This window comes from Monodon monoceros, unplaced genomic scaffold, assembly GCF_005190385.1.
Source record: "Monodon monoceros isolate NGI ecotype Baffin Bay Population unplaced genomic scaffold, NGI_Narwhal_1 Super_Scaffold_12, whole genome shotgun sequence".
Classification (NCBI taxonomy): domain Eukaryota; kingdom Metazoa; phylum Chordata; class Mammalia; order Artiodactyla; family Monodontidae; genus Monodon; species Monodon monoceros.
In genome coordinates, this window is record NW_021703768.1 from 139894953 (window position 1) to 139915091 (window position 20139).

Sequence of the window (20139 nt, forward strand, 5' to 3'; positions counted from 1 at the left end):
CTAGTATGAACTCAGAACGCTTCTGTCACTTTTTTCATAGGCTGATAATTCTCAATTAGCATACAGTGTAAAAAATGCTTTGCTACTGGAGATTTGTGTGGCAATGATTTTGTAAAAGAGAAATTATACCATCACCCCACTTCAAGGAAAAATGTGATTTCCAAATACTCATTGTCTGTTTTACATTTTTAAACATGTTAAAACAAACATGTCCGAGTGTCCAAGTTTATAATTTTGATTGCTTTTTTTTTCTCTAAGAGAAGTTAGACTTCTTGACAGAGATTGGCAATTGATGTTAATAGTCATAGTTCCATGAGAATTCCCTGCATGCTCATACTATCTAAATGTAAGGTTTAAATGACCTTCTATTACTTGCTCAAAATTTTAATTAATAAAAATTAATATTTTAAAAGTGGCATGTTATTTAAAGAAAGTTAGGAAAAGAGAAATAGCAAAGATACCACTTACTGGTTAAGGCTGAAGCTGAGTTAATAAATAAGTCAGTCAGCAGTGAGATTAATTTTACAAGTTATCATAAGAAAACAACAACAACAAAACTCAATAAACATAAAACATTTCTAATTTAAGAAAAGTTCATGATGTAAATTTCAAGGTGAAGATCACTTGTAAATCAAATAAGAATAAAGATGTGATTGGACATAATCTCTAGTCACCTCATTGTCGTACACAGAAAAGTTTAGATCTGCAGAATGAAACCTACATCTCTAATCCCAAAATTTAACCCATGGTCGTCACCAGCATCACTGCCACCAACATTATCACCGTAATCCTCACCACCATAACTACTTTTTCCTTTTCATTCTCAGACTACTCCTCAAATACTTGAGAGTCTATTATGTGCCAAGCACTTCTTAAGCCCATAGCACTAAAACAAGGTGCATTTCAGCTACAACTTCAAATCTATTTCTCTGAGTTTTTAAGTACTTGTAAATGTTCTTAACTTACTAAAAATTATGCCTCTCCAATTCCATATAAACTAAAAAATGCTTTTAATAAATACTTTTAAGTCACCTGTAGAACTAAAAAATGTATTTTAACTCTTATTTAAACACAGTGGTTAGGTTTCTATTTTAACCAAAGATAGAACTTGAAGGCCTTGCCTTTGAACAGAAAAATACATTTTTAAATTAAACTTTAAATTTTGAGATAAGTGTATATTCAGAGAACATCTGGATTATTTCTAGTTTTTGACTGTTGCAAATAAAGCTGCCAAGAGCATTCATGCACAAGTTTTTGCACTTAAACAGTTTGATTTCTCTTGGACAAATTCCCAAGTGTGCATATGCTGGATCATATAGTAGATACATTTTTAGTTTCATAAGAAACTGCCAATTTATGTTCCAAATAACTTCAAATAATTTGCCAAAATGGCTGTACCATTTTATATTAGCAGCAGCAGCTTATGAGTAATCTGGCTTCACTTCATCCAAACTAGCATTTGGTGTTGTCAGTATTCTTTATTTCAGGTATTCTGATACGTAACATCTCATTGTAGTTTTAATTTAGGTTTCCCTAATGGCTAAAAATGTTGAATATCTTTTTGTGTGCTTATTTACCATTATCTTTGGTAAAATGTCTGTTCATTGTTTGTTCATGTGTTTTGCCCGTTTCCTAATTTTTTTTTTTTTACTGTGAGAAATCTTTATATACTACAGATAGTAGTCCTTTGCTAGATAAATTATTTGCAAATGTTTCTTCTAATCTGTTTCTTTTCTTCTGTGTGTGTGTGTGTGTGTGTGTGTGTGTGTGTGTGTGTTTGACTTGTGTTTTCATCCTTTCAATAGGGTCTGTTGGAGAGCAAATTCTTTTAATTTTGAAGAGGTCCAACTAGTTGATCTTTCCTTTTGTCAGTGACGTTTTTGATGTCAAATCTAAGAACTCTTTTCCTAGCCCTAGATCCTAAATATTTTCTCCTTTTTTTCCTAAAAGTTCTCTAGTTTGATATTTTTATATTTTAAGTCTGTGATCCATTTTGACTTAATTTTTGTATCAGGTATGAAACTTAGGTTGAGATTGGTTGGTTATTTGATTTACCTATAAATGTCTGTTTTAACACCATTTGTCAGAGAAAGCTATCCTTCCTCTAACTGAATTGCTTTCATTCCTTTGTCCAAACTCAGGTGGGCCTGTTTATGTGGGTCTATTTCCATTCTCTATTTGTTCTATCAATTCATGTGTGCATTCCTCCACCAATACCACACTATCTTGATTCATGTAGCTATATAGTAGGTCTTAATAGTGGATGGATTTAGTCCACCTAGTGCACCTAGTATTTTTCTTTTTCAACATTATTTTATCTATTCTAGGGTTTGTGCTTTTACAGATAAATTTTAGAATAAGTTTGTCTATATCAACAAAACATCTTTCTGAGATTTTGCTAGAGGTTACCTTAAACCTATAGATCAACTTGGGTAAAATTGGAATCTTTACTATGTTGTCTTCCAGTACATAAACATGGCTTTTTTTCCCCTTTTTTAACGTTTTTTTTTTTTTGATTTATTTTATCAGCATTTTGTAAATATCAGCATATGAATCCTATAGAACAAATATAACTTTGAAGAGTAAAATACTTACCCCCCCCCCTACATTTGAACTTTATTTAGAAACAAGACAAAAATCCCAGCAGTATTAATTTAGGGGAACAAAAAAAAAAGGTTAGAAAACCATGGAGGGGCAGGAAAAGGAGTTGCTGAACGTTCATAAGAGGAGGCAGAGGAAGTAGGAAGAGCCAGTATTCCACTGGGTGCGAAAGTGCGAGGAAGAGCTATTAATTCCACTGTGTGTCGAAAGTGCTTCTGCGTCTCTGCGGCTGAGGCGCTCCTTCCCGCTTCTTTCGCTGGCGGATAGGCAGCAGAGGCGGCACTGTAGTGACTTTAGAAGGAGCCCTGGAGCCGTGTCTGGCCAAGGACACAAAGAGCAGAGTGCCTTAGATTTACCCCAATCTCCCACCTTCACCATCACAAGAATGAAGAAGCTTTTAACTCTCCTGTCCAAAGTCCTCTGAGAATTTCTTCCCTTTCAGGAGGTCGTCTGCATACACGGTCGGGTCAGGTGAGTGGTGGCCAAAGGCCAGAGCATGTCAGACCTACGCATCAGGGGCTCTAAGCGTCTGTGACCAGGGGCAGACACCCAAGTCCTCTCCATGGCCCCCAGGTCCCCTGGAGGTCACCAGTATAATGCTAGAGTTGGTGCAGGAAGGGCCGCAGGCCTTTCTGAAGTATTTCCGACTGTAGTATTGAAGTGCTAGTTTTCTGTGAATATAGCGCTCTCTTGGAAGTTTCCATTATGATAAACAAGGGACTTAATGTCCACAGAGTGAAAAGTGAAAAGCAAGCTGCTCTTCCAAAAATAGTATGTAGAAGCATTTTATAAGGTATTAGAGGCACTGTAGCACTGTTCATCCAAGGTACTAGTTGACTGTTATGTGGCTTCTAGCAGTTACATATTTAAACTTCGACAGAAACCTTCTGAAGGCATGTATCAAATTACGTCAACAGTGGGAATGCCAAGATGATTGATTTTATGACTCCATACAGGTATTTTTGTTTCGGTTTACTTTGTTTTATCTGGATCATTGTGACTTTATAAAGCATGATATTTTAAAGTACATTTTGCTCTGTGGTCAGATAAAAATTATTTTGAGTCCTGGTTCTGCTGAAAAGTAAATGAAGGGCCTTAGCCAGTTTACCCTCTTTGATCACAGTTTAACCATGTCTTATGTGGAAATAATGGCCTCTCCTTCCTGGGGAAAGGAGGATCCTAATTGTGATGATTAAATGTGGTGTTTAGCACCTACACATTTAATCATTGGTACTTTATCACTCTCATAAACTTACCTGAAGTGGAAGGTTATTCATATAATGGAAGCAGGTTAAACAGCAGTACAAAATAGGATGGAACCATCAGGAAGGTAGAGTAGACATTCGTAAATATGGTATAATTTCAGAGGTTCCATAAAGGTCTTTCACCCAAAATATCTTTCACAACCTTTGATCCATCTAAAATCCTCGGGTTAAATTGAAGCTCTGTTCCTATTATTTTCCTGCTAAAATGCAGATACTCCTGGGCAAGATAAGACATTGAAACTTTGGTAGATACTAACAACATTTTATAAATTGCTTTATCAAAATAGTTTCTATGTGCAGTATTTTATCATATGAGAGGAGATATATTGATGTTTTTAAGCATTTCTCAAGAAAAGAAGTTTTGGTTGGGGAGCCTTGAAGGTGAGAACTGGCCAAAGTTGGGAGAGGATAAGACATGACACAAACATCTATTTGCTTATTTTCTTATAAAGGTGACCAAACTATGAATCACTGGTTCTCAATCTTCCTGCATTTTAGAATCATTTTGAGAATTAAATGCATACAGCAGTTGCATACATACATACTTACCTGCATACATATGTACATACATACTTACCTATGCCATGGCCTTACCCCAGAGATTCTATTCTTCTTTAATTGGTCTGCAGTGGGCTTTACATCAGTATTTTTCATCAGTATTTTTTGACCCCTCACCTTGCCCTGTGATTTTCCATGCAATTAGGTTTGAAATGTTCCTGTATATAAATTATAGAAACTGAATGAAGCGTTAGGTACGTTGGAATGATCTCTAGATTGAGATTCAGAAGAAATGGGTTCTCATTTTGAACTTTGTGAAAACAATTTGACTTTACTAGATTTTCTCCTTCTCATTTTGAAAAATAAAATAATTCTATTGCATTTAATTATAAAGATCCTTACAGTTCTAAAATGATGTGATTCTCAATATCAAAGATGTTTTAAATTTTTCCTTCCTTTGGCTATTTGAATCAACATTTGGACATAGACTTAATTTGACAGATTCCCCCCAAAAGGGGTATTAGATTAATGGATAGTTAGAGACAATTTATATATCGTGTCCCCAAAGTAAAGCTTTATCAGACATCCTGAAAGGGATCTGGGTACATTAGGGAAAATAACATTTCCATTCCAGATTCAATACTGATCCATCAAATCTGTTCGCCTGCTGTCAGCAGAAGTTATTGCCAGATGCTTGAAAGGAATGGCCAGAGCATTCCTGAATGCCACCAGTTAGCTGTACAAAACTTAACTGTGGGGAGCTACTCTTACTTGTTCCTCCAGATACTGCTCAGACATTATGAATTATTACCTTTAATTACATTTTTAGTAGTGTGGCTCTGAGAGTAAGGATCAGCTACTCTCAAATCCTCCACAAATAAGTTGTAAAAACCCAGTCACACTGTTAGTTTAACTGCTTCAGTAACAGTTAAATGTTCCAGTGTATTCTAAATAATCCCAAGACATTATTCTGGAATCTGTGCCAGTTTAATTCCCACTTCTGGAACTATAGTGTCTTAATGAATTCAACTTAAAAAGAAATGGAGATTTTGATGTTTTGGTTAGACAATAAGTCCAAGTAGCTTCAAATTCAGAATGAATGAGTGTGGATGCATGAGGACATGCATATGTTTACATTTAAAAATTTTGCATTTTAATAATGGGGCAAGGCAGAGTTTTAGCTAAAGTGATGGCAGTAAAAGCTGTACCCCCTGCCAAGGGTGCTTGTTTTGGCTTCTCTAAGGTTGAAACTTCCTCAGAGCATGAACAGGCAACTTCATGAGAGATGGAATGCCATGTGCTCTAAGGCCTAAATCAAATAAAGATCTAGTGAAGTGCCTAATGAACCTCTCAAGCAGATGTGGAGAGTTTCAATATGCTACCTATTGTATAAGATTATTAGGTAGAAAATGCAAAATAAAATCGTGTTAAGGCATAACACTAGATATGGAAAAATGGACAAAAGCAGAATGAAGACTTTTCCAAATGCTTTTGGACTGGACTTCAGTTCAAGCTTTTCACATATGTATGTTTTGAATGTATTCTTTAAAAAAATAATTTAGGGCTTCCCTGGTGGCGCAGTGGTTGAGAGTCCGCCTGCCGATGCAGGGGACACGGGTTCGTGCCCTGGTCTGGGAAGATCCCACATGCCGCGGAGCGACTAGGCCCGTGAGCCATGGCCGCTGAGCCTGCGCATCCGGAGCCTGTGCTCCGCAGAGGCCACAACAGTGAGAGGTCCGCATATCAAAAAAAATAATAATAATAATAATTTAGACTTAAACCAAGTTAAAATCCCAATTGTTTCTGAGCCTCTTAGAGGTATTATTTATTTTTATAATTCAGAGGAAACAAAAATTTTAAACATCTCACAATATCTGTATGTTAGAATTAAATCTGATACTGTTGAAAAAGAAACAGCTATCATCTTTTAAAGGTTTCCACCTAGTGGCAAAGTTATTATGAACAAGAGATAGGACCTCAATGATTAAAGCAGATAGAAACAGTAACATTAGGCAACGGTTTCACCCTTACTCTTTAGCAAAGTTGAGAACCATGCATTAAATACATTGCAGATACTAATTGCAAAAGTAATCCACTCAGCGGTAGCTTGGAATAAGGCCACTTTCTTTTCGGTTCACTTAGATTGCCACCTTTGTTATATCTTTGTGCCTCCTGTGATTTATACAATTGATATATATTTATTAAAGATAAGAACAAAAGAAAAAGGCAGAGAATATACATGTTTGCTTCCATAAGATTTTGTCACAACTTCAGTATTGGCTTGTGTAACAAAATATCATAAAGCACTTGCAATAGCATTTGGAAATATCTCTAAAGTATATACGGCATTTGGGGAACATACTGTTATGGAACTGATGCTGTGATTGTAAGGATGATACTTATTTACCAGTGTGACCAAAGAGTTCCATTAATCACATGACCAGATGCAAGAAATGTGGGCTTTAAATGTTTACATTATTTAAGGCTATCCCATTCTAAATATACACTTTAGCAACATACTTGGTACGTTGGCCAGGGAGAAAGGAGAGGGAGTACCTAATTTGGATGCTTCCTGTGGACAGTCACATCTAAGATTGATAAATCCAGTGATTAAAATAAAAAGAGTACCACAGAAACTTGCATGTAACATGACATAGCCCAACAGGATATGTTGTATGTACATTAATCATACTTAGTGTAGGAGGTTCATATCAGTCCGTTGTAAAAGAAAGGGCAACATAGTGACTAAAAATTTCACATTGCTTTTCCAACATTTTACTGTTGTTTTCATGTGAAAATGGTTTAAGTTGGCCTTAAAATGACAAAGAAGTGCTAAGCACATTCAGGCACCTGAGCTCATTGTGCATTTGAAATTGCTCCGTGCTCTGCACTGAATAAACTGACCAGTGGGGTTAATAGTCATCAACCAGGGCTTTCTGACCTTTTGGAAATTTAGATCTTAGCTTTCTTTGTGCTGCAGCATCCTGTGCTGATCCTCCAAGGATTTACCACAAGCTGTAGAAAGCAATTATGGGCTTGGGAAGAGATGAAGCCAAAGAGAGCAAGATTAGCTTCCTAAAAATTTGCCTTTTCTCACATAAGCATTGTCCTCCACAATGAGTTAACAGAGTGTGGTGGGGAAAATTCTCCCATAGTTTAGAAAGTTGAACCTCTTTCCTTGCTTAGGTGATGGCATTGACACTTCACACAGAGGGCTAATTTACATTTAATGCTCTGGAAATTAATTACAGGGAATAAAGATAATTGTAAAATCACCCCCCCATATGCACTTACAAAAATAAACAAACAAACCACATCATGATTACTAAGCAGCCATTTAATGCTTAATTTTATGCACAGTGGGAAGGGCACCAGTAGTCTGGAAACAGAGAGAGGGTAGAGAAGAAAGGATACTAATTTGAAATATGTAACAGCAGAGGCAGTTTTATGTGGTAATGACCTGCAGCTTTCCCAGCAGGAGTGGAAGTCCTCAAAGCCTTATGCATAGAGTCCACGGATGTGTTTGGGTCTAGCCAGTCAGCCAGATGACTTAAATGATGATTTGACCAAGTTCGAGACTTTTTTCCTGTGCCAGTGGGTGGATATTCCAGGCATAAGTATATTGCTTTTGCTGTTACAGTGAACTGGTGATGCCTTTCAAACGAATTCCCCTAAATGTATTCTTTAATATAGAAGACTGAGATTCATTTACCTGGAGAGGAAGAGTCACAATGTTATCAAGTTTATATTCTAGAAATATTTTTTTTAAATGCTGCAGTTAATTTCATTTGGGCAAATACAACCCTTTGTCAGATATCCCTACATGGCCTCCACCAAAAACATTTATTAGAATTTTGATGCACAGAGAACAACAAGAAAAAGTACCACAAGTAAATAATTTTTGGTCAGATGTCAGACTGTCAATAAGGCCTTCGTGCTCTAATTTCCATTTAAAATAAAAAGCCTTTCTTCCCTACTCTCACAGCTATTTCTTCCACTTAATATTAACTATCGCTCTTTATTTTTAATCAGATGTCATTACTTATTTGTTTATTAATGGTCTGCACCTAGAATGTCAACTTGATGAGGGAAAGGCGTTCTGGGGCATATATCTTCAGTTTCTAGATCAGTGCTTGACATACAGTAGACAAAGTTGTATGAAAGAATAGGCAGAGTTAAACTATATGTACTTTATTTTACAAGATTATTGCACAGAATACAATCATACAATAGGTCTTAATCAATAGACAGAATATCTCAACCACTAAGAGAAGCCCAAGTTACTTAATCTTTAAAAAAAATTCCAAAAAGAGAGCTGCAAAACATTTAAGATGCATTTAAGTGTTATAATAAGTAAAATTAACTGTTTTATTGTTTTTTATTGACATACAGCATACAGCATTATATTAGTTTAATCATATTAACATAATGATTCAATATTGATGTATATTACAAAATGATCATCACAATAAGTCTAGTTAATGTTCATCAGCATTGTAGGGATACTTTTGAGATCTTGTAGGTTCTGTTCCAGACCACCCCAATGAAGCGAAGATTGCAATGACGTGAGTCATGGATTTTTTGGTTTCTTAGTGCATATAAAAAGTTACATTTATAGCATACTGTAGTCTGTTAAGTGTGCAGCAGCGTTGAGAGTCAGTCCTCCCAAATCATGCTGCTGCTTTATCAACTAAAATTTATGTAATATTATAAATCCTTTGTTGTCATTTCAACAGTCTTCACAGCTTCTTTCAGCAGGTGTAGATTTTGTCTCAAGAAACCACTTTCTTTGCTCATCTGTAGGAGGCAATTCCTTATCCATTAAAGTTTTATCATGTGATTGAAGCACTTCAGTCACATCCTCAGGCTCCACTTCTAATTCTGGTTCTCTTGCTTTTTTCTATCGTATCTGGAGTTACTTCCTCTACTGAAGTCTTGAACCCATCCAAGGCACTCGTGAGGGTTGGAATCAACTTCTTCCAAACGACTGTTAATGTTGATATTTGGACCTCTTCCCGTGAATCACAAATGTTATTAATGGCATCTAGAATTACGAGTCCTTTTCAGAAGGTTTCCATTTACTTTGCCCAGGTCCATCAGAGGAATCACTATCTATGCAAGCTTTAGCCTTACAAAATGAATTTCTTAAAGAATGAGACCAGAGTCAAAATTACTCTTGATCCATGGGCTGCAGAATGGATGTTGTGTTATCAGGCATAAAAACAGCATTAATCTCGTTGTACATCTCCATCAGAGCTCTTGGGTGACCAGGTACATTGTCAAGGAGCAGTAATATTTGGAAAGGAATCTTTTATTTCTGACAATAGTCCTCATCAGTGGGCTTAAAATATTCAGTTAACCGTTCTGTAAACAGTTGTGCTGTCATCCAGTCTCTGTTGTTCCATTTACAGAGCAAAGGCAGAGTAGATTTAGCATAACTCTTAAGGGTCCTAGGATTTTCAGAATGGCCAATGAGAATTGGCTTCAACTTCAAGTCACCAGCTGCATTAGCTTTTAACACAAAAGTCAGCCTGCTTTTTGAAGCTTTGAAGCCAAGCATTGACCTCTCGTCTCTAGCTGTGAAAGTCCTAGATAGTATCTTCCATTTTAAGGCTGTTTCATCTACATTAAAAATCTATTGTTTAGTGTAGGCACCTTCATGGATTAGTTTAGCTAGATCTTCTGCATTACTTGCTTCAGCTTCTGCATCAGCATTTACTGCTTTACCTTGCACTTCTATGTTATGGAGATGCCTTCTTTCCTTAAACCTCATCAGTCAACCTCTGTTAGCTTCAAACTTCTCTTGGGCAGCTTCCTCACCTCTCTCAGCTTTTGTGGGATTGAAGAGAGGGCCTTGCTCTGGACTGGGCTTTGTCTTAAGAGAATGTTGTGGCTGGTTAGATCTTCTATCCAAACCACTAAAACCCTTTTGCTATCAGCAGTAAGACTGTTTCACTTTCTTATCATTCTTATGTTCACTGGAGTAGCACTTTTAATTTCCTTCAAGAACTTTTCCTTTGCACTCACAGCTTGGCTAACTGTTTGGCACTAGAGGCCTAGCTTTCCACCTGTCTCTGCTTTTGACATGCCTTCCTCACTGAGCTTAATCATTTCTAGCTTTTGAGTTAAAATGAGAGATGTGTGATTCTTCCTTTCATTTGAACACTTGGAGGCTGTTGTTGGGTTATTAATTGTCCTAATTTCAATATTGTTGTGTCTCAGGGAATAGGGAGACCCAAGGAAAGGAGATAGGTGGGGCAGCAGCCTGTTGGTGGGGTAGTCAGAACACACACAGCATTTAGTAATTAAGTTCATGGTCTTATTTGGGCATGGCTTTTGGCACTGTAGAACAATTACAATAGAAATGTCAAAGATCACTGATCACATATCACCATAATATATATAAATATAATAATTTTAAAAAGCATAAAATATTGTGAGAATTACCAAAATGTAACACGGAGACACAAAGAGAGCAAATGCTATTAGGCAAATGATGCCAATAGACTTGCTTGATGCTGAAGGGTTGCCCCTAACCTTCAATTTGTAAAAAAAAAAAAAAAAAAAAGGCAATATCTATAAAGCACGATAAAGCAGAGTGCAGTAATATGAGGTATGCCTGTATATAGTGACAGAATATTTTTTCTTGTGATAAGAACTTTTATATCTACTCTCTCAGCAACTTTCAAATGCAATACAGCATTATTAACTGTATATTACATCGCCATGACTTATTTATTTTGTAACTGGAACTTTGTACCTTTTGACTCCCTTTACCTATTTCACCTACCCTCCACCCATCTCTTATCACGAGCACCAATCTGTGTTCTGTATCTGTGAGCCTAGATTTTGTTTTATTTTGTTTTTTAGATTGCAGATATAAGTGAGAGCATGTGGTGTTTGTCTTTCTCTAACTTATTTCACTTAACATAACGCCCTCAAGGTCTGTCCAGGTTGTTGCAAATGGCAACTTTCATTTTTATGGCTGTATAATATTCCATTGTGAATAAATAGTGTGTGTATATATATATATATACACACACACACTATTCACAATGGAATATTATATATATTCATATATATTCGTGTATATATATATATATATATATATATATATATATATATTCGTCCATCGATGGACAGTTAGGTTGTTTCCCTGTCTTGGCTACTATAAATAATGCTGCAGTGAACATGGGGGTACATATATCTTTTCAAGTTAGTGTTTTTGTTTTCTTTGGCTAAATACCCAGAAGTGGAATTGTTGGATTATTAATTTTGTGAGGAATCTCCATAATGATTTCCATCATGGCTGTACCAACTGCATTCTCACCAATAGTGCATGAGTGTTCCCTTGTCTCCACATCCTTGCCAACACTTGTTATTTCTTGTTTCTCTGGTAATAGCCATTCTAACAGGTGTGGGGTGTTACCTTGTTGTGGTTTTGATGTGCATTCCCTGATTATTACTGATATTTAGCACCTTTTCATGTACCTCTTGGCCATGTGTATGTCTTCTTTGGAAAAATGTCTATTCAGATCCTTTGCACATTTTTTTTTTCTCTGCACATGTTTTAATTGAATTGTTTAATTGAATTTTTTTTGTTATTGAATTGTATGAGTTCTTTATATAGTTTAGATATTAACCCTTTATCAGATACATGATTTGCAAAATATTTTCTCCCATTTAGTAGGTTGCTTTTGTTGATGGTTTTATTGATGGTTTCCTTTGCTGTGCAGAAACTTTTTAATTGATGTAGTCTCACTCATTTATTTTTGCTTTGTTGCCTTTGCTTTTGGTGTCAAATCAAAAAAAAAATCATCACCACTACTGATGTCAAGAAGCTTACCACCTATGTTTTTTTTAAGGAGTTTTATGGTTTCACGTCTCACATTCAAATCTTTAATCCATTTTGAGTTAATGTTTGTGTATGGTATAAGAGAGTAGTTCAGTTTTATTCTTTTTCATGTGACTATCCAGTTTTCCCAGCACAATTTATTAAAGAGACTGTCCTTTTTCCATAGTATATTCTTGACTTTTTTGTTGTAAGTTAATTGACCATCTATGTGTGGGTTTATTTCTGGGATATCTATCCTGTTCTCTGTGTCTGTTCTATGCAGTACTATACTGTTTTGATTACTATAACTTTATAATATGGTTTGAAACATAGAGCATTATGCCTCTGTCTTTGTTCTTCTTTTTCAAGATTGCTGTGGCTCTTTGCATTTTTTTGTGGTTCCACATAAATTTTAGGATTGTTTGTCTTATTTCTATCAAAAAAAATTCCATTGGAATTTTGATAGGGATTGTACTCAGTCTGTGTATAGCTTTGGGTAGTATTGACTTTTTTTTTTTTTAAAGATGATGTTGTGGGTAGGAGTTTATTAATTTATGTATTTTTGCTGTGTTGCATCTTTGTTTCTGTGCGAGGGCTTTCTCTAGTTGTGGCAAGCGGGGGCCACTCTTCATCGCGGTGCACGGGCCTCTCACTATCGCAACCTCTCTTGTTGCAGAGCACAGGCTCCAGACGCACAGACTCAGTAGTTGTGGCTCACGGGCCCAGTTGCTCCACGCCATGTGGGATCCTCTCAGACCTGGGCTCGAACCCGTGTCCCCTGCATTGGCAGGCAGATGCTCAACCACTGCACCACCAGGGAAGCCCAGTATTGACATTTTAACAATATTAATTCTTCCAGTCTATGAGCACAGAATATCTTTTCACATATTTGTGTCTTCTTTAGTTTCTTTCATTAATATTTTATAGTTTTCAGTGTACAGATCTTTTACCTCCTTGGTTAAATTTGTTGCTAGGTATTTTATTCTTTTTGATGCATTTGTAAATGGTATTGTTTTCTTAATTTCTCTTTCTAATAGTTTATTATTAGTATATAGAAATGCAAAAGATTTGTTGCAACAGAATTGTAATACATTTTAAAAGCATTTAAGGGGTATTCTAAACAAAATTAACTTTTAACTGAAAAAGCAATGTGAAAGAATTAAGTTTTCTTAGGATAATTCCAAAATTTATAAAATGTTAATTGATAATTCACTACAGATGATAATGAAACATGAAGTTAAAATTCTCAGGATGTCTTTGTTCAATCATGACAGTATACATAACCTCATTTGTCATTTATATCCATTAGTATGTAATTTTAAGTTTTATTATTGATACGAAGTGCAGAGCAAATGTCCCTTCTGTCCCTAACTCTCTCCTCCCCCTCCCCTAAAAATGGTGTTAGAACTTTACAACAACCTACCTGTCAAATCTCCATGTACCATTGCCATTATTTAGGAGACACAAATCACTAAATTCTAGACAAGGGAAGGAGTGGAAGACTAAGAAACAGAACTGGAATAAAATGGCTATGTTACCCTGGGCAGTTAGCTTCAAAAAGGCCATGTCCAATGGTCTTGTCAAAGTGTCATGCCCAGTTAAATAAGGTACACATTGAATTAGATGTTTGAATTAATTAATACACAGAGAAAAAAAAAGTTCCAAAATTCATGATGGTAAAGTTAATTTTGGAATTTATTTATTCTTTTCATTGTGTATTAGTTTCCTGTGGCTTCTGTGACAAATTACCACAAACTAGGTGGCTGAAAACAACAGAATTTTGTTCCTTCACAGGTCTCGAGGTCAGAAATTTAGAATCAGTATTTAAATCAAAATATTGGCAGGGCCACATTCCTCCTGGAGGTTCTAGAAGAAAATCTGTTTTTTTCTTCCTCCATCTTTCAGTGCTGACCACATTCCTTTGCTTGTGGCTACATCATTCCAATCTCTGAATCCATAGTCACATTGCCTTCTACTCTTCTGTCTCAAATTTATCTCCGCCTCTCCCTTATAAAGACGCACTAAGTGATTGCATTTAAGGCCCACCTGGATATTCCAGACTAGTTTCCCCATCTTAATCCTTAACTTAATCACATCTAAAAGTTCCTTTTTGATACAAAAGGTAACATTTACAGATATGAGGGATTAGGATGTGGATGTCTTTTGGGGGAGGACATTATTCAACCAACCAGTTTGTCATCTGGACCACAAAGATTCACAACCATCCATGTGCAAAGTATCTTCATTCCATTCCAACATACTCAAAAGTCTCAACTCATTAGAGCATTAACTCAAGTCTAAAATCTCAGCTAAATATTATGAGCTCAAAGGTTCCAAATGTCATTATCTAAATAATTTAACTTAGTATGAGTCAAAGTCTGGATATGGTTCATCCTGTGGCAAAATTTCCATCTATAGATTTGTGAAACCAGGAGACTAGTTATCTGCTTCCAAAATACAGTGGTGGGACAGGCATAGGGTAACAGTTATATGTATTCTTAATTCAAAATGGGGGAACATTGAAGGAAAAAAGGAGTCACTAGCCCCCCAAGCAATTTCAAAATCCAACCAGCCAGTTTCCATTAGATTTCAAGGCCAGGGAATAATCCTCTGTGGCTTAAGGCTCTGCCTTTTGGACCCATGACTCTGGCTTCTGTATAGATTTGCTCCGGTACCCATGACTCTGGCCTCTAGACCCAAGGCTCTCCACTTGGAGTTATATACTTCCTTCATTTTATCTTTCGTCCCTTTCAGACCAGTCTGGCAGTGTTTCTACTGGTAAACATTTCTCAAATCTTATAGATCTTCTGTGTATGTCATGGAGATTCACACCATTAGACGAGAGAGCCCTCCACATATCTTTTTTGGAATAATCCCATCTTTATTCCTGGCTTCTGCTGAGATGGTTGAGTGGATCCATGAACCACATGCTTAATTTCCTTAAGAACCCTCTTTGTGAGAGAACACTCTGAATCTTTGATTGTTTTGAGGCACTAGCCAATTGTGGTCCAGCCATATCCTTGGCTTTATGATCAGAGTTTATTTTACTAAAAGTAAATCTCGTAATTTTAGCATCTTTTGCACTCTGGATAGGCTGAGAATTTCTCAAATCATTAAATCCTGGTTCATTTTTGCTTTATAGTTCTTTCCGCAATTTTTCTGTTTCCTCTCGCATTTTACTATAAGCAATAAGAAGAAACCAGGCTGCACCTTGAACCACTTATCTTGGAAGTCTCCTCAGGTGAATACCCAAGTTCATCATTTACAAATTCTATAGGGCACATTTCTGCTATACCTTCTAATGCTATATAATAAGGATCAACTTCCCTCCAGTTTCCAATAGTGTGTTCTTTTTGTTCCTTCCGAGACCTCACTATAAGTGCCTTGAACATCCATAGTTCTACCAGTAGTTCAGAGCAATCTAGGCTTTTTCTATCATGCACCTCAGAATTATTCCAGCTTCTCTGCCCATTAACTTAATCTCAAAGGCACTTTTATATTTGCAGGAATTTGTTATAGTAGTACCCCACTCTCAGTATCAAAATCTGTTTTAGCTTACTGTGGCTGATATAACAAATTAGCATAAATTCAATGACCAAAACAACAGAAATTTATTGTAAAGTCCAGAAGTCAAATCGGCATCACTAGACTGAAATGCTGGTGTCAGCATGACCATACTTCCTCTGGAGGTTCTAGTAAGGAATCTGTTCCTTGCCTCTTTCAGCTTCTGGTGACTGCTGACATTACTCCACTTTTCAAGAGCAATATTTTAAAATCCCTCTCTGTTCCATCTTCACATTGCCTTCTTTCAGCATGAGTACAATCTCCCACTGCTCACCCCTCTACCCCTCATCCCCCAATGGGACACATATGGTCACATTTAAGGCCTGCCTGGATAATCCAGTATAATCTCCCCATCACAAGATTCTTAACCACGTCTACAGAGACCCTGTTTCCATATAAGGTAACATTTACAAATTCTTGATTAGGGACTGACATGTTATTGGGAAAAAAATTTATAGTATCTGACTTAACATTCAAAATGGCTTAATAGCCTCTTTTTTCTTCTTAGTAATGAACATTTAATCTGCACCTATTCACTCCTCCAAACTGTTATCTTCCCTCTCTTAATAAATGACATCATCAAGTGCTTAAGCCAGAAATTTAGGAGTTATCATGAAGTTTCTCCTTTACCTGTTACATTTAATCTATTGGCAAGACTGCATGACTAGCACCAAGATACTTCTCTCCTTTTCCAGTGCTACCACCCTGGTCCAAGCTATTGCTATTTGTCTCCTGGGACATTAGCAGTAACCTCTTAAACTGTCTCCCAGCCTCTACTCTTGCCTCCCAACAATCTACTCGCCCCATAGCAGCCAGAGTATGATATTTTGAAACTCCATCAGTTAATGCCTGTCCCCTGGTTAATATTCTTCACTGGTTTCCCATCATACTTATGATAAAACTCAGATATTCTACCTTTACTGAAAATGTCTCATATAATTTGCAATCTACTAGATTCATTTTTCTCCTTCAAATACGGGTCCCATTCTTAACACACAATAAGTAAGCTAAAATGGCCATTTCTGTTTTCAAAGGAAAAAATTTTTTTTTTAAATGGAAACCTTTTGTACTTTATATAATGTCACTTAATTCTGTATTTTTACCTTGCTTTATAAATAATATCATCAAGTACTTTTACAAGATATTTAGAAATATGTGTTTTCAATTACTTTTAGATGAATCTTATGTTTATTGCTTAGTCTGTGATGGATATTTTACTGGTATCAGGTTTGGACCTATCACTGGCTTATCATTTATCACTTGATGAAGGTGTCACTTAAAGTTTTCAGTGTTGCACTAAAAATCAACAGTGATTTATCGAATAACTGCAGTGTGTCCAGATTTATACACAGAGCAATTTGGAAGAATACATATATTTCTCCCCGACTTGTAAAAGTGTCTCCTTTTTTCCCTCTTGTCATTTAGTGCCTCAAAATTTAAGTCAGATTATGAAGAAAAATTTATTATTCCACAGTAAAAATGTCAATTTACAAAATAACACACAAACCATATTTAGCTATTGATATTAGTAGCTAAAAAAATCACAAAATGTAAAAATTATACCTTTTGCTTGTCATATTTATGAGTGTTAATACATATTGTTAACAAAAGTATGAAAAATACAGTAACTCAGATACAGTGTACTTGTACATTGTATTTGGACAGCCATATTAGAAAGTTATTTGAAAAGAATCATCAGCGCTATCAAAATGTTCATACCTTTGAATATAGCTCTTCCCTTTAACTTAATAAAATAATCAGATATGTGCAATAACATTTAGGTATAAGGACATTTTTATATTATTATTTAAAAGAATGAAAATTCAAAAAATCTGCTAATCTAAAAACTTAGAAGATTGAATGTATAGTTTGTTACCTCCTTACGTTGAAATATTCATGGCTATTTAAAATCATAATTTAGAAAAACATTTTATGACATGAGCAAAATTTTTAGGATATATAATCAAAGCAGTTTAACCCACCTCATGTGACTTATGATACCAGTTTTGTGAGATAAGCACACATAAAATTGTGCTTCTAGAAGTAAATGATATACACACATATAATGGAGGTATTTATGATGACTTTAATTTTCTTCTTAATTTTTTTTCAAACTTTTGTGATGACAGTGAGCTGTTTTTGTAATATATTTGTTAAAGAGAAAACTAGCAAAACCTAAACATAGATTTAGATTTAAAAACATAGTGTATTTATAAATAAATAATGAAAAGAAAAAAGAGGCCCTTGTAATATCAGAGCCCTAGAAACTTTCATGCAAAGGAAACAGTGCTCTTTCTCCTCCTCTATCAAGGGAAGGAAAAGTGGGTAACTAAAGGCGAAGGTGAAAAGACCCTATGAGAGTTGATGATCTCTTACTTGTTAGCCGAATCAGTATTCTTAAAGTTCCATAAAATTACATGCGCACATAGACACGTATTCTATGTAGTCAGCTGTTACCTATGTCAACAGAGTAGAACAAAAGCAAAGTAAAACACATTTAAATTAGACTAAAAAATATTGTAGATAGAGCCTTTCATCAAGGGATAATTTGAAGTATGTACGTGGGGAAGGAAGATGTTAAAGGTAACTCCTTAATTTTGAGAGTGCTGATAGTGTCCTACTTAGTATTCATTCTGAAGGGGGGCTGCTGGGGGAAATCAACCAATTTATGTGTTTAGGGAAATACTAACATTGTGTTTATGAATGCCTCTTTTGTACCATGAAAATCTATGAATATTATATTTTAATAATTTAATATGTATTAGGCTCATTAAAATAAACTAATTTTTAAAATGATAATCCATTCATGTTAAAGGAATCAGGGAAAAAGTATGATTGACTCCAGACCCCTAGCACTTTCTTACCATCCTTTCTATAACTATAACATCTTCACTCTTAGAAAGGAACTTGTACATTTGTTGTATCATGTAAGTAAGTAACCCAAAAAATTGTTTTATCTTTCTTTCTATGCACTCAATCAATCATATTCAATTTCTTGCTTCACTGTTTCTCGTAAAGCTGGAAGTATTGTTACCACCAGCTACATAGGACCATCAATTAACACAGTGTCAGTTATATGCTTTCTAGCTCCCTCTAGTTTTTTCAGGGAAGTTATCTCTGAAAAGAGATCACATCAGATCCAAGAAAATGGGAAGAAGTTGCCACTGACTCAAAATTTGTTTAAATGTAGGTTGCTATACAGTGTGTTTAGGTATTAAATATCCTAATTGCATATTAGTTTAACATATAGCATTTGTTTCATCATAACAGCAACTGAAAAACCAAAAACTCAATCAAAATAATAATGAACACATACACATACTCACATGTATGTTGTCAGCTTGCTTAAATATGAGTAAGAGACTCTAGATCAAGGTACTACTTAGGTCTATTGTAAGCAATTGCAAAGGACTCTGGAATTTAGGTTAGACTATATCTTTGAAGCCCTGCCTCAGCTTTTCTAACATTCTGTCCCTCTAGCATTTCTTTGTGGTCAGAAGCTAATGAATCAATTGCAGAGCTGTCCCATAGGTCTTCCACATCAGTGGAGCTTATAGCTCTGAAAAAAACGGGGAAAACTTTCTGTATCTTTTATGTCTAGAATCAAGCAAAGTGCCTGGCACATAATAGGTTGTAGTAACTCACAATGAATATTAAAAAAATGAATCATGAAGATATTGATATTTTGAAAATGTTATAGAAAATAAAAATTGTGGAATTTTAACAATGATGTCTCAAACAGTGCTGGCCATTTACTTTTGAGAGTTATTTACAGGTTTAATGTAAGGTCTTTGTTAAGCTTTTCTTAAAAGAAGATATGAATAGGCTAATATAATATGAAGATTTAAAATACTTCTAGAAATTACAAGATAAATTTAAACTTCACCGAAAGCAGATGGAATGAAAGAAACTGATTAAGTGAACTCTGCTTCCGTTTACATCCTGCAAAAAGACAGCAGATTGACAAAAATGCCAGTTTTTATTTATGTAAAAATATATTAATTGCAAAAGAAAGAATTAGTGTTTTGACCTACATGTAAGCTAAGTGTTTAAAAAAATAAAAAGCACAAATGCATGTCTCGTTGCAGTTTTAGCTCAAGAACAGAATGGATTGGATAGCAAGAGAGAATGTGTAGGCATGAGTGTGGTGATAGGTCTTATGTGTCAGTGTATGCATATATGTACTCCTAGTGTTGGGAATGTATCAGGATAAAATTTTGAACTTAATTCTAAGATAAAAATAAGTATTTAATACAATGAATGTAATTATTTTAGTTACCTTTGTCTTGTGAATACATTTGGGAGAGTAGATAAATGTCTTGCAAGCAAGATAAGCTTGCACTTATGCTTAAACAATTAGAGAACCTACCCCATTCC

The 20139-nt window shown here is 35.4% G+C and overlaps 1 pseudogene; it reads left to right on the forward strand.

The window, feature by feature from the left end:
* LOC114892162 overlaps window positions 1-3025 on the forward strand; it is a 142457-nt pseudogene extending 139432 nt beyond the window's left edge.
* The last annotated feature ends 17114 nt before the right edge of the window (window positions 3026-20139 follow it).